Source organism: Cebus imitator, unplaced genomic scaffold (genome assembly GCF_001604975.1).
Source record: "Cebus imitator isolate Cc_AM_T3 unplaced genomic scaffold, Cebus_imitator-1.0 Scaffold92, whole genome shotgun sequence".
Taxonomy (NCBI): Eukaryota; Metazoa; Chordata; class Mammalia; order Primates; family Cebidae; genus Cebus; species Cebus imitator.
Genome location: NW_016107407.1, coordinates 5701986 through 5717440, shown reverse-complemented (window position 1 = coordinate 5717440; position 15455 = coordinate 5701986). Strand labels below are relative to the sequence as shown.

The window sequence follows — 15455 nt, the reverse complement described above, 5'->3', positions numbered from 1 at the left end:
TGGAAATTATGAGGATTATAATTCTAGGAGAGATTTGGGTGGGGACAGAGCCAAGCCATATCATAGGGGACAAACATCCAAACTATAGAAGAAGTGAAGCCTGTACTCAAACCTCCTAATTCTAAGTTCACTGATGTTACCCCACAAATAAACGCCATGAAGATTTGTAAGACCAGGATGATTAGACAGTCAGACAGCCAGACCTGTAATCAAATCCAATTTCTATTGCCGACTCAACTTTTGACTTCAGGTAAGTTTTTTTAAACCTCTATAAAGTCCAATTTGCTCATTTGTAAAATGGAGTTAAAATGGAAAACACATGTAAAGAACATGGCACAGAGTGGGTACTTGATAAATGTTACCTCCTTTCTCCTCCCTCTAAGCAAATGTAAAGTGGAAAAACATGTAAAGAACATGGCACAGATTGGGCACTTGATAAATGTTACCTCCTTTCGCTTCCCTCTAAGCAAACCATTCACTCTCTGGTTAAACGTTTGGGTGATTAGCAGAAACTTAAGTAGCTATTAGAAACGTAAGTCATAGGATGTGGCGATATTGATAAAACAACAATAAATTCATTGTCATGGACAAAGACCATGGCAGAAACTGTTGTCACATGTGCACTATTAAAGAATTGCCAAGAAAGGCATTGTTTTTTAAAATTTTATGATGTTGAGCCTTTTTTAAAAGAAGGCAGGTCACATCAAAACTTTATGAACTTATTCTCTGCTAATTAATGTGGTTCATTGCCTCCAAACATAAAAAATTTTTAAGCACATCAAAGAGGTTTGAAATGGTTCCGACCTGTGGTGAGACTTGGGACTCCTCAGTGTGTGTACCTTGGCAGCTATCATGTCCCCCATAGGGCAGAAGCAAAAGAGCCACCAAGATCCTTTGTGCGTCTGTGCCACAAGAGAAATTCTGACTCCTTTAAAACTCCTCTCTGCTGGCCCAGTTATACCTTTGGATGATGCTAGGGTAGGGGTGCTCATTGATTGACACCAGCAGGAGATGGATCCAAACGGGGGGTGAGGGACTGCACTCCTTGCTGAAGAGAAGCATAAACTCAGGGAAAGAACAGGTGTTGTAGTCAAGAGGCATGCTTGGGTCTAACATCAGAAAATTATGCAATTATCAAATTTAATGCTAAAAATATTAAAATGCATAATATGACATAGAACATTTCTTCACATTTGAACTTAATGCTAAGGAACTGTGTGGTAATAACTACTTTATACTTGTGATTCTGGCTCTTGGCACAATCATGCAGGACTGGGTTTGTGTTATTGCATATGTGGGAAGTTATTAAATGCTTTATAATGATTATGTTAAAGGTCATATTCCTCATACACGTAACTTCACTTACCATTATGAGTTAGACGGGTACATGAGTAGACAATGGTCTCCTTCCATTAAATGCAAACTGGCTGAAATTACTATTTAAGTTGCCAGGCCGAATGAGAAAAGAGATCAAATTAATGAGGGTGAAGTTGTATAATCAGTTTATAAAACAGATCATGCTGAGGTCAAGGCTGACATCACCAGCTCCCACACATCTAACTACACTTAAAAAGGTAACTCTTCTTTTTCACCACTACCACTGCTCTAATTCAAGCTGTTTCTTATTTCTCTTTTATTCACATGTAGCTGACAAATCGTTTATCTTGGCAAACACCAATCTGATCATGTCACACATCTCAGAAACCTCTGAAGTCTTCCCACTGCTTGAAGGACAGAGGCCCAACTCCTCAGGAGGGCATTCATGGCTCTCCTAAATTTGGCCCATTCTTCTAATTCAGGGATTTTCAACCCTGGCTGAATATCAGAACCACAAGGGGATCTTTAAAAAATAGACAGGCTTATGTCCCATGCCCCTGAAACTCTATTTACTAGTTCTGGGCTAAGATCTAGGGATGTAATATCTTTACAAATATCTATGGACAATTCTTATCTACTGCCAGGGTTGAACCACTGGTCTAATTTCTGCCCCCCTATTTTTTTCACCCAACATGAATTAACCCTTCTGTTCCATTCAGTAATGCTTTTTTCTTTTTTTTTTGTTGCGACAGAGTCTTGCTCTGTTGCCCAGGCTGAAGTGCAGTGGTGCGATCTTGGCTCCACCTCCCGAGTTCAAGCAATTCTCTGCCTCAGCCTCTTGAATATCTGAGATTACAGGTACCCATCACCATGCCTGGCTAATTTTTTTTTTGTATTTTCAGTAGAGATGGGGTTTCACCATCTTGGCCAGGCGAGTCTTGAACTCCTGACCTCGTGATCCACCCACCTGGGACTCTCAAAGTGCTGGGATTACAAGCGTGAGCCACCGCACCAGGCCCAGTAATGCTTTTTTGTTGTTGTTTGTGTAGCCAGTCCTCTATTCATGCTGTTAATCCAACCTGGAATATCATTTCCTCTCTAGCTGTCTCTTTATAACTTCACTATTCTTCTAAAACTAAGTGAAATCCCACCAGTATCCTTACAACCATGGGAATATAATGATACTGCTATTCTGAGAATCAAAAAGGCATTTTTTATGTTTATGAAGTATTTTATGTCAATTAATCATATATTGTTTTCAATGTGAATGTTTAATATTTTAGCTCCCTATATTTCAGACTTCCCAAGGAAGACAAACTTTATATAACATCTTTTGTTCTCATTTCCTAGACTCTAGCATTGACAACAGTATTAAGCATAGACACTCACATGTTCAATAATTATAATGACTGAATAAATTAAATCCTCTGAAATTTATGAAGCGTTTTTTCTTACATCTGGACAACCTCAACCATCAACGTTGACAGTTGTTTATGTACATACTGACGTGTTTCTTACTAGAAGCATCATTATGCCCATGTAAATGATAATCACATGTCCACAAAAACTGATGTGATATCAAATATAGGGGTGACACCTATAAATGTGTTTTTTTCCTATAGATAGAAATATATTCCATGTTTTATATATTCAATTCCCATAAGTTTGTATAATATCCAAAAGGAGGAAGTAGTGAAATAGTCCCTGGTCTGTCGATAAGTGATTTACAAACAACCCACCCATGTGAAAGGATAGAGAAAACCCTGTTTACGAACCTCATCAACTGTGGAAGGATCAGAAGAGCAAGTGTCCCTTTGCCCTCAATTTAGATGAATGAGAGTATCATTCATCTAAAGTCTCTCCTGTATCTACTGAAAACCGAGAAGCTTCTGATGGGAGAGTATCCAACACTGTCAGAGCCCCAGCTCGGACCCTCCTACTGTTCAACCCGCCCAGAAACTTTCTGTCCTGGTTCTAGAGCATGGGAGATTTATTTCCATATCCAGAGCTACAATCTCTCCACAAAACAGCATTGTACACTGTGGCTGCCCATAGTGAAAGCGGTACTGGTACTTGTGAGTTAAATAGTCTTGGGAGGGCTGGCCGAGAACCTAACCACTATTTATAACATTGTTTTTATGGAAAAATGCTTTCTGCATTCCAAACAACAGAACTAGACATGAACTTTTGGAATACAGTGTATTTCTTGGGTCTGGAACTGACTGTATCTTGTTAACTGCACTATGGTCAGCATTTTCCTAGGATAAGATGGCAATGAGGAGTGCAGAACAAGAATGGTTGCCAAGAATATGGACCATATATGTTTACAAGGATTAAAGACAGAGGAAATAATGAGAGAAAAAGTCAAGCACATTCTTAATTTATTATATAAATATTTACTAAGCATTACTAAAGGCTATGGTGAATGCTGTAGGAGACAAAAATCAGGTAAGATCTTTGATTTTATAGTCCTTATAATCTAGGGTGGGAGATAAGACAGACATAAACACAAACAAAAAAGCTAAATGGTAAAACATGCTACAACAGTGATACAACAAAACATTAGATGACACTGGTAGAGAGAAACAGCTAGTGCCTCTAGCTGGAGGAACCAGAGAACGTGTCATAGAGAGGCTTGCACGGGGTTTCAACGTGCAGAGGAAATAGTTTCAGGGCATCAGGGGACATCACAGGCAGGAAAACCAGTACAAACCAAGACAGATGCATGAAGAACAATGAGAGTTCAGAGAATAGGAAAAGTCCAGTTGGCTCAAGTGGGGTTTGTTTTCAGGACCTTAGTAGGGGGCTCTGAATGACAGGCAAAGGAACTTGGATTCCATCTAAGAGGGAGTTGGAAGCCATTAAAGGGTTTTAAAATTACTAAATTGGCTCTAAACACAGGTTTATGTAACAATGAACATATGACAGGGAAAGAGAATGAATACAGAAAGACTATTAGGAGATTACTGTAAGAGTTGAGGGTGATTAAGACGACCTTTCAGAGATTTTTTTATACAAATAGTTAATAAGCATTTAAGGTGGTTAATTTTTTTTTCTTTGCATACCTGTAAGGTACTTAAATGTTAATTAACAAAGTATTGCTTTAAATAAGAACATATAAATCATACAGAAAAGCTGCATAAAGACTTCAAAAACTAATATATATATATATATTATAAGCTACAATGGAAAAAACATTTCAAAAGCATTGTTTGGCACTTAGGACTTTATGACTAGACTTGATACAAATAAGGATGATTTTAAGGTGTTAGTCTCATTTTTAAAAATAACATCAGAAGTTTAAAACTGAACATTTTATTTTTATAAGCATGTGAAATTTAATAAGAAATCATCTTTGTACTATTTCCCAAGAGCAGTGATTCAATATACAAGGTAACTAGAAGACACGCTGAGAAATTTGAAAGTTGAGACGTCCAAGTTAGTGAACTTAATTCTTTGTATTTTAAATAAACCTTAAGCTGGTACCAAGATAGATGTGAGCAGACTTACCCGAAGTGATTTGACTTAGCAAATGTCTTCTAACTTTAACACTTCAGTACTGGATGGAAATGGGATTCATTTTTATCTGAAAACAAATGTAGTGGAAATAACAAAATTAAAAGAATTTCTAGGTAACTTGTAAGAGCCAATCAGATGATTGCACCTGAAAGACCATAAAAGAGTTTTATGACGTTCTATAAAATTTACATTTCTTATACCAGGTATAAGTTAAGAACCTAAAATAAAAATCTCAAGCTGCGCTCAAAGACTTCTAAAATAGGAGATATATTGTCTTCACATATTTTTATGTCCATCTTCTAAAAATTCTAGAAAATATATTATTAGATATTTAAGCCTGATTTAAACTGAATTATTTAAAATTTAGCTGTATTTGTGCCCTATTCAGTATCATGGGGAACAGGGAGCTATGAAGTTGAATAAGAGTTTTTGTTCTTAAGAAATACAAACCTCAATAAGAGGCAAACATGGAGAAATGCCAGATGTAGGTGATGGGGAGGAAGGCAGCAAATCACACTTGCCATGTATGTACCTATACAACAATCTTGCATGTTCTTCACATGTACCCCAAAACCTAAAATGCAATTAAAAAAAAAAAAGAAAGGGCAGAGGAAGGGCTGAAAGAGGACAACTGGGTAGATTTTGCCACTGGTATTTTTTCTGGGGCAAATTGTCACCTGAACAGCATCCTTCAATTAAAAATGAAATAATGGGGGGGGGGAAACTCTGTATCGAGACATATGTAGTAAGTGCTAAAAGTGACATAAGGTGCTATAGGGTTTAGGAGCAGGTAAATCACTACAGGGAAAATGTGGGAAGCCTTGCCTTATGGACTGAATACAAAGAAAGGGAAATGGGGAGGGAGATCAATAAGGACTAGGATTTGGGGCTGAGATTATACTCTAAGGGGCTGAATGCTAGATTCAGTGCATGGGGCTTTATTTTATATATAAAGAGACATCAAGGGTGTTTGGCAGAAATCACATTCAAATTTGTATTTTAAAAGATGGCTCTGGTTTTTGAGTATAAGTTAACCATGAGAAAATTCAAAAAGCAGTGAGATCTGTTTTGTTACTACAGTAGTCAAGATGAAAAGAAATCAGAGTAACTGCAATAAAAGTGAAAAGTTTAAAATTCTCTGAAATTACACTCGAAAGTGAGAACCAGAATAACCAACTAAACAATTATGCAAGACTGAGACCTGAAACCATCACCAACATTCAGTTATAAGGTCACAATAGACCTTTCTTTCCCAACAGAACCATGTATGGTTTACAACAACCATGAACTTAAGAAATCAACCAATCCAATGACTCACTTCATTTGTGATAGCCTGTACTAGAATTTCGGAGCTCCAACGTATAATTAATAAAAAACCTTATACAACTTTTCTCTAAGGAGGTATCATTTCAGAATCATCTCTGTAGTCTTGTTTGCTGCACTAAATCAACAGAACAGTTTGCACATCTCCTAAAAGGTTTATTTTAGAAGGGGCTTTCCACAAAAGATTGCCATCTATCAATGAAGTCACCAAAGAAGAGCAAAAGAAGAGAGTGCCCTGTCCTGCTTTTTCAGGACGGAAGAACTGGTAAGAGCTTACCAGTCACTAGTACCTTTGGAATTCCTTTCAGAAAGGCAATAAAAGTGAACAAAGATTTCCAATAATTGGAAGATTTTTTTTAAAGGCAAAAAAGTGGAGTTAACCAACAAATTTTAGTCTTCTAAGAAGCCTGATATGCTTTGAAAATGAAGCTGAATTTTTAACAAAGTTTTTGTTGTTGGTGTTGATTATTTTTTTTTTTCCATCTTTAATGCTAGTAAAGAGAAGAAATATAAAGGGAGAACGGTAAATAATGGAACAGATTCAAGAGAAGATGGGAACAAGAACTTTAGTACAGTTAGACATTAAGCAGGAGAAACAGTTGTTTCTCTATGGTTAGAAACAGAGGAAAGGGTGGGTGATGAGCATAAACATTTTGTGTGTAAGGGAGTAACACTGAGGGACTTCAGACGCAATGGCAAGACTATCTATTGAGACTGAGGGGCAGGGAAAGGGAAGAGGAAAGAAGACGGGAGAAAAAGAGATGAAGAGAAAGTATATGAATGAAAAAATATTTGAATTTAAGAGTTAAGAGAAAAACACTGTCAGAGAAGAAGAAAACAGAAAAGAGGGGCTTTCAGTATTTAAGATATTGGAACAATTCTGATTGGCATAACTGAGAAAGTTAAAAAAACTATGAGTTCTGAGTATCAGAAACTCAAAAATAAGGATTTGGAGAAACAGATTACCGCCACATGGTGTGAGCTGACATTACTTTCAAGCCCAGTAGTGACATCATAGAAGAATTTGGAGCAGTGTCCTGGAAGTCAACCAACAACAGGAATTAGAAAAGGGAGACAACGGTGAAAAATTTACAAGAAAAGGAACTAATGAACAAAGGTGGCCTTATAATGAACAGTGCTGAGCCTTGAATTGACACTGGTGAGCAAAGGTATACATCAACCCTCCTTTAAAAGCTAGGATTTTTTAAATACCATGCTTTTTCTTGAGATGGTAAAAAAACAAAAAACAAAAAAAAATTGCGGTCTTTGCCAGGTTTAAATTTCTATGGAAGAGAAGGGAGAACAGTTATGAAAAAAGATCAAAGCTATAATAACTTGTTCACAATAGAGCATAAGGTCCAAAGGACATAAGGAACTGAAAGTAAGTCGGCAGTGGACTAACCATGGGTTCCATCCGAACTGGGAAGGCGTGACTGCTTGGAAAAAGAGACCATAATAAGGGCGTTACCTAAGTTGTAGGTGACAAAACACCCACATTTCTCCCTCTTTCTGGCACACCTGTTTGGTGAGAAAGGGTAAAAGACTGGCCACGTGTGTCATTGGTCTCTGACTCTCAGAACTTGCTTGCCCAAACGCACAGGCATTGTCCAGTCATCTACATACTAAACACCACTGGGCAAGTTAAGTCAATCCAATTTGAAGGGGTAGGAAGACTAGACACAATGCTAAGTGTACTCTTTTACCTAGCTTCTCCATAAACAAAACTGACATCTTCTTTCTCATCTTAAGTCTACTCAAAGAATTCAGAGGTTAGAATAAAAAGCGACATAATTAATGGTCCCTTAAAAACTCCAACAACAGGGATGCAAAATAAATAAACAGAAAGTAGTATGAAGAAAACTATATGGGGGGTGGGTTGAGGGGAGAATTTGCCAGCTACAGTGGTTTTAAATTTCTAGACACATTCAAGGACTTAATACTGAGACCTAATTCAGTTGACGAATGCCTCTAGAGATGGGGAGATTTCTAATTAAGGAGTCAATATCTCTAACAGATATTCAGATTTTTTTTACCAGTATTCAGATTTTTTACTGCTGAATACAGCAGTATTCAGATTTTTTTGAGTCATTTTTATGTTGTATTTTTCAAGGAATCTGTTTCTTTCATTAAACTGTCAAGCGTATTGACATAAAATTGTTCATAATATTTTCTTATCCCTTATGTATTTTCTGGATCTCTATTAATGTTTCCTTTTTATTCTTATGTTGTTAACTTGAACTTTCTTTTTTTGTATAGGAGTTTATCAATTTTATTAATGTTTTCAAAGAAACAACTTTTGGCTTTGTTGATTTTCTCCATTTTACGCCTAGTACTGTTTCAGATTTCTGGTTTTTTTGTTTGTTTGTTTTGTTTTGCTTTTTAACTGATATTCTGCCTATTTGTTCTATCAATTGAGAGAAAAGTGAGAAAGAGAAGTGTTGAGATATATAACTGTATTAGATTTATCTGTTTCTCTTTCTGTTCTGTCCATTTTTGCTTCCAGTGTTTTAAGGCTCTGTTACTAGGCTTATAGACATTTAGAATTATGTCTTTTTAATTAATTGATTCTTACATCATTAAGAAATATAATACTGCTGGTATTATTTCATGTTTTGTATTTATTTTATTGGATATTAAAATAGCTCCCTTCAGTTTTCTTAATGATTAGTATCTGCATAATATCTCTTTCGATTCTTTTACTTTCAACCTCTTTGTATGTATTTGAAGGGAATATTTTGTAAACAGCATATTTAGGTCGTGCTACTTTATCCAGCCCAATGATCTCTGACTTTAGAATACTTACATCATTTCAAATCAATGTAATTATTTACATGGTTGGAGTTGAATGAACCATCATGTTCTTCTCTATTTGTCCCAATCTGTTCTTGTTCCCTTTTCCTTTTATTCTGTCATATCTGAAATTGAATATTTTTTAGTTTTCCATTTCATTTCCACTACTGGCCTATTATAAATATACTTGCATCTTTGTAGTTTTAGTGATTGCTCTCATATCTAAAATATGCACATCTAACCTGTCACAACATAACTTCAAATATTACACACCTTCACATACAAAATATAAAAATTTTATAACAAAATTTATCTATTTCTGCCTTCCTGTCTTTTGTGCTACTGTCAGCATAGTCTAACTATCGTAGGACTGTTATACTAGAGAAACTATATGTAGGTCCTCTGGTTGACAATCCCAGATAAAACTAGGTTTTGAGTTATCCTTGTCAAAAGTGCCAGGAATGTGATTACAGCTATCTTCAATCCTCCAGACCCCACTGAGTTCATTCTTGAGTTGAAAGCCACCAAGTGACCTCAGGCGATGCTACATGAACAAGAATACCCACCAGCTGAGCCTGCCCTTTTCTCTGTCTCACAAATTGTGAGGTACAATAAAATGGCTATTGTCTTAAGATGATGTGGCCGGGCGCGGTGGCTCAAGCCTGTAATCCCAGCACTTTGGGAGGCCGAGGCGGGTGGATCACGAGGTCAAGAGATTGAGACCATCCTGGTCAACATGGTGAAACCCCGTCTCTACTAAAAATACAAAAAAATCAGCTGGGCATGGTGGCACGTGCCTGTAATCCCAGCTACTCAGGAGGCTGAGGCAGGAGACTTGCCTGAACCCAGGTGGCGGAGGTTGTGGTGAGCCGAGATCGCGCCATTGCACTCCAGCCTGGGTAACAAGAGCGAAACTCCGTCTCAAAAAAAAAAAAAAAAAAAAAAAAAAAAAAAAAAAAGATGATGTGCTTCTTAGGTAATTTGTTACACAGAATTAGATAACCATAACAGAATCTAGTACAGGGAAGTTAAATTGTGTAAGAAAATCTTAAAACATGTGGCATTGGTTTTAGGACCAGAGGTGAGCAGAAGCTGTAAGTGACTTAAGACTGTTAGTGAAGGCTTGAACAACATTAATGAAAACCTTATAGAGGACAGAGAAAGAACTCTTCTTATGCAGTGGAAAGTTTCTAACACTGTTCCTTGTATGAAATAGAAAAGACAAAATATACTCCATAAAGTGGTAAATTTGGCTAGGAAGATTTTTAGGCAGAAGGTTGAAACTCGTGGTCTCTTTTGCTACCTATAAGTTATGCCTATACAAAGATAAACTGATGAAAGAACTGTTTCATTTTCATGTAGAATTTAGAGGAAAATTTTTAAAGAATTAGGACTTGATCTTTCCAAAACTAAACAGTTTCTCATCCACATTATCTCTCAAGAGAAAAGGAAGAAAAAGCTTCAGAGTTATAGAACTACTATTAAGGCTTGGGGCCTACCAGTAAAGCATGGTTTTGGGACAAAAATCTCCACAGCGTGGCTATAAAACACCTTGCTGAGACTGCAAAATTATTTAAAATTGTATCTAGTTCAGTTCCAAGAATCTTAAGAGTATGACACTTAGACTCTGTTCTGAGACAAAAGGTCTCTGAGAATCTTGATTATGTGTACCTCGGACTCTTTCAAATAGACGGAAAAGCTCATAAGAATCTTATGAGTGTTATTGCAAACTATCTTGACTCAATATGAAAGAAAAAAAAATGCTACTTGAAAATAAATGTGGGTCGGCCTCTGAATAATGCAGTGGGTTATAATTTGATATACAGGAAGCCCACGAAGTTTTAAAAATCATTACATCAGCTTGCACTGAAAGGGGACAGAGATAGTGCAAAATGAAAACATGCTTCTGAATTCTCAAATTTCCACAGCCAGAAAGGCTGAAAAGGCTACTCAATTGCAAGAAATGACCATTTCTTATAGAAAAAGGATGACTCTGAATTGAGAAGGCAAAACCTGGAGCCACAGAGAATCACTATCAGGAGGCAAGAATACCCTAATAAAAGAACTAACAGCAGGAGATCAAAATTTCTATGAACCAGTGAAGCTACACGTCTCTGGTTTCCCTATTTGTGAATGGGAATGTTTACTGCAGCGACTCTATGACTGCCTCTTCATTATACTGTTGGGTTGTCATCTCTTCAGCTACACTTGAGGAGATTCCTGAACAGTATACTTGTTGTAAATAAGTTCTTGAACTTTAAGACTCAGGCTAAAGAACAGTTGGAAAAGAATTTTTGGATTCTTGGAAGTGGGTGAGTATACAGGGAACACAGGAAGAAACTGAATCATTTGTGACCAGATAGTGGACTGTGGTGGATTAAAGATGACCACAAATGTTTTGATACTTCTTCCACTGAAAGGTCATGCCTATGTCTTCTCTCAGTAAAACTAGGAGGACTCTGTGACTCCTCTGACCAATAGAATACAGTGGAAGTGACATGGCACCACTTTTCAGTTTTAGGCTTTAAGACATTGGCAGCTTCCACTTTTTATCTCCAGGAAAATTCACTCTAGAAGCCCCAAGCCACAATAATTAGAAGTCTGACTATGCTGAGACTACCATGCTAGAAAGCTCATGTAGACTTAGTCTTCCACCTCTTCCCAGGCACCCTGTGTATATATGTATCTTGGATCCTCCAGAGCATTCCATCCACAAGAATACCACCCAGTGATCTCAGTCACTGCAACATGCAACCAAAAATCACCACGCTGGGACCCGCCGGAATTCTCAGCCCACAGAATCATGAGCTAAATGTGAGTTGTTGTTTTACACCACTGAATATTGGGGCAATTTATTAAGTAGTAACCTATTATTACAATGTTGATTTTTGTAATTTATGTTTTTAGTTGTTCCGGAAGCCACAATGTCCCATTATGACCTGCTACAACCTAACTGAAAGCAGAAGCCTAAACCTAGTTATTTTGCAGAAGCAATTTGCAAAGTCCATTCTAAGGTAAAATTATTTTTGAGAGGCCAATTTTCTCTGAGATATTATAAAGCAAACAATTTTCCAAACACAATATACACCAACTAAATCATTGCAATTATAACCAACCATTTTCGTCTTACTAAACAAACTACTGTACATACATAATCAAGCCAAAGGATTCATCCTCAGGCTCTCCTTCAGTTCATTTAACACAGTTATTTAGTCACTTTCTCATGATTGAAGCAAGAGTGGGATTACAAATACAAAATTAAGACCATTTATGGTACTCTAAAGCAGTGATTTTCAAACACAACATACAAAATACCAATGTGAAATAAATGATGAAATATAAAAGAGGGAATAACTGTTAATGAAATGATAAACTACGTTTATGTAAATATGTATGTGACCAAACTGGTATCTTTTTAAAGTTTATTTTTGACACACAATAATTGTATATATTTATGGAATACAGTGTGGTATTTTGATACTTGTCATTTTTTGATGAGAACTTTCAAAGCCTTTCTTCTATCTTGAAATATACGTTATTAACTATGGTCACCCTACTGTGCCATAGAACACCAGAACTTATTCCTCCTATGTGACTGTAGCTTTGCACCTGTTGACCAATCTCTCCCCATTTCTCCTATCTCCTCCCCAGCCAGAGGTAACCACTATTCTACCTTGTACTTCTATGAGATAAACTTTTTTACATTCCACATATAAATGAGATGCCTGGCTTATTTCACTTAATATAATGTCATCTGGGTTCATCCATGTTCACTGCAAATGACAGAATTTCATTCTTTTCTATGGCTGAATAGTATTTCACTGTGTATATATGCCATATTTTCTTTATCCATTCATACACTAATAAACACTTAGGTTGATTCCATATCTTGGCTATTGTAACTAGTGCTGCAATAAACATAACAGGGCAGATATCTCTTCAACAACATACTGATTTCACTTATTTTGCATATATACCCAGTATAGTGAAATTGTTAGGTCATATGGCAGTTCCATTATTAATATTTTAAAGAACTTCCACACTGTTTTCTATTATGGCTATACTAATTTACATTCCTATCAACAGTATAAATTAAGAGTTCCCTTTTCTTCAGAACCTTGCCAGGATTTGTTTTTTTTTGTTTTTGTTTTTTGTTTTTTTTTTGGTCTTTTTGGTAACAGCCATTCTAACTGGGGTAAGATAATAATCTCATTACTGTTTTGATTTTGCATTTCCCTGATAAGTGATGTTGAACATTTTTTCATATGCCTGTTGCCGTATGTCTTCTTTTGAGAAACATCTATTTGGATCTTTTCCCATGTTAGCAATCAGATTGTTTGCCTGCTTTTTGCTAATGAGTTGTTTAGATTCCTTACACATTCTGGATATTAACCCCACCAGATGTATAGTTAGCTAACATTTTCTCCCATTCTTTAGGTTGTCTCTTCACTCTTGATTGTTTCCTTTGCTGTACAGAAGCTTTTAAGTTTGATGTAATATCATTTGTTTCTTTTTGCTTTCCTTGCCTGTGCTTTTGAGGTCTTACCCATACAAACCTTGTCCAGACCAATGTCATGAAGCATTTCTCCTATGTTTTATTCCAGTAGTCTCATAGTTTGTCTTTAATCCATTTTGAGTTGATGTTGGTATATAACATAAGGAAAGAGTCCACCATCTAGTTTCTGCACATGGATATCCAGTTTTCCTAGCACCATTTATTTCAGAGAATGTCTTTTCCCCAATGTGTGTTCTTAGCTTGCTCATCAAAAATCAACTGGTTGTAAATTATTTCTGGATTCTCTATTCTGTACCACTGTCCTATGTGTATGTTTTTATGTGTGTTGCATGCTGTTTTGGTTACTATTTGTTACTATGGTTAATATTCTTTGAAGTATTTTGAGAAGAATTGACATTATTTCTTCTTTAAATGTTCAGCAGGAAAAGCATCAGGCTTTGGGCTTTTCTTTGACAGGCTAATTCTTATTACTGATTCAATTTTGTTACTCATTATTGGTGTACTCCAGTGTTCTATTTCTTTATGATTCTGTCTTGGTAGGTTAAATGACTTTTGACCTTCCTGTGCCTAGATATTTATATTTTTCTTGAGGTTTGGAAATGCTTTGTAGTATAATTTGAAGTCTGGTAGTGTGATGCCTCCAGATTTGTTCTTTTTCTCAAGATTCCTTTGACTACTCAAGGTCTTTCGTAGTTCCATTCTTGGGATTAAGTCATACCACCAAAGAATTGTATTCCGGGCCTAGTACTTTTGCTGATCTCCTCCCTATTCACCCGCAGGGCTATATTTATCAAAGTGCTTTTGATGTTAGTCTACCAGACCATATAGAGAGGGGGCTCAAGAAACAGGTCTTCAGAAGAGAGTCTTCAGTTATTTACTATGAGGATACTGTTTAAGGACAGACTTGATTACACTGCAGGATAACTAAAAGGATATATTTTCCTTAATTATTAGGCTTCTCCTAAAATATTGATTTTTTTTTTTTTTTTTTTCAGATGGAATCTCGCTCTGTCACCCATGCTGGAGTGCAGTGGTGCAATCTTGGCTCACTGCAACCTCCGCCTCCTGAGTTCAAACAATTCTCCTGCCTCAGCCTCCTGGGTAGCGTGGATTACAGGCACATGCCACCACACTCAACTAATTTTTGTTGTTTTAGTAGAGACGGGTTTCACCATGTTGATCAGGCTGGTCTCAAACTCCTGATCTCAGGTGATCCACCCACCTCAGCCTCCCAAAGTGCTGGGATTACAGGCATGAGCCACCGCGCCTGGCCAATATTGATAAATTTTAATCTTGTAAACAACAGAAAACAAATCTCATCTTGAGAAATGTCTTCTTAGAGAGCTTAGAACAAAATCTGTGATCCACCTCAAGCAAAATATAGGACCTTTTATAAGATGTAATGTGTGTCCCATCCTTACTCCATTTGTACCACTTTTACAATTTTGATATGGTATAATTTATATGCCACAAAATTAATTATTGTCCATTGAACAGTGGACAGTTCAATGAAGTTTTGGTCCATTTTTAGAGGACTAAAAGGTACTAAATGGATGCAATCATTACTACAATCCAGTTTCCCACTATTTCTCCCAATTCCTTTGAGTTCATATGCAGGCAATTCCTGCTCCTACCCCCAGTTCCCCTCTGATCTTCTCACTAACTCAATCAGTTCCCCTTTTCTACACATTTCATAAGTGAAATCATATAATATGTGGTCTATTGAGTCTAGTTCCTTTCACCTAACACAATATTTTTTTTTTCCCATTTATTTATTTTATTGTATTTTAGGTTTGGGGGTACATGTGAAGAACATGCAAAATTGTTGCATAGGAACACACATGGCAGTGTGATTTGCTGCCTTCCTCCCCATCACCTACATGTGGCTTTCTCCCCCTGCTATCCCCCCCCAGCTCCCCACCCCCCACCGTCCCTCCCCTATGTCCCCCCAACTGACCCCAGTGTGTAGTGCTCCCCTCCCTTTGTCCAT

General features: G+C 36.8%; 1 protein-coding gene across 8 annotated transcripts in view; it reads right to left on the bottom strand.

Annotated features, from left to right (window-relative positions):
- Positions 1-15455, bottom strand: part of ZNF438 (zinc finger protein 438) — a 123127-nt gene that overhangs the window by 85554 nt on the left and 22118 nt on the right. For 4 of the 8 annotated variants that reach the window (XM_037740938.1, XM_037740939.1, XM_037740937.1 and 1 more), the window contains 2 exons: positions 4828-4903; positions 1367-1436 (listed from right to left, as the gene is read on the bottom strand). The gene's annotated coding sequence lies outside the window, so the exon portion shown is untranslated. Of the gene's footprint in view, positions 1-1366; positions 1456-4827; positions 4904-15455 lie in introns of those variants that run through there. The other 4 variants (XM_017535425.2, XM_037740942.1, XM_017535424.2 and 1 more) reach the window with 2 other exon arrangements.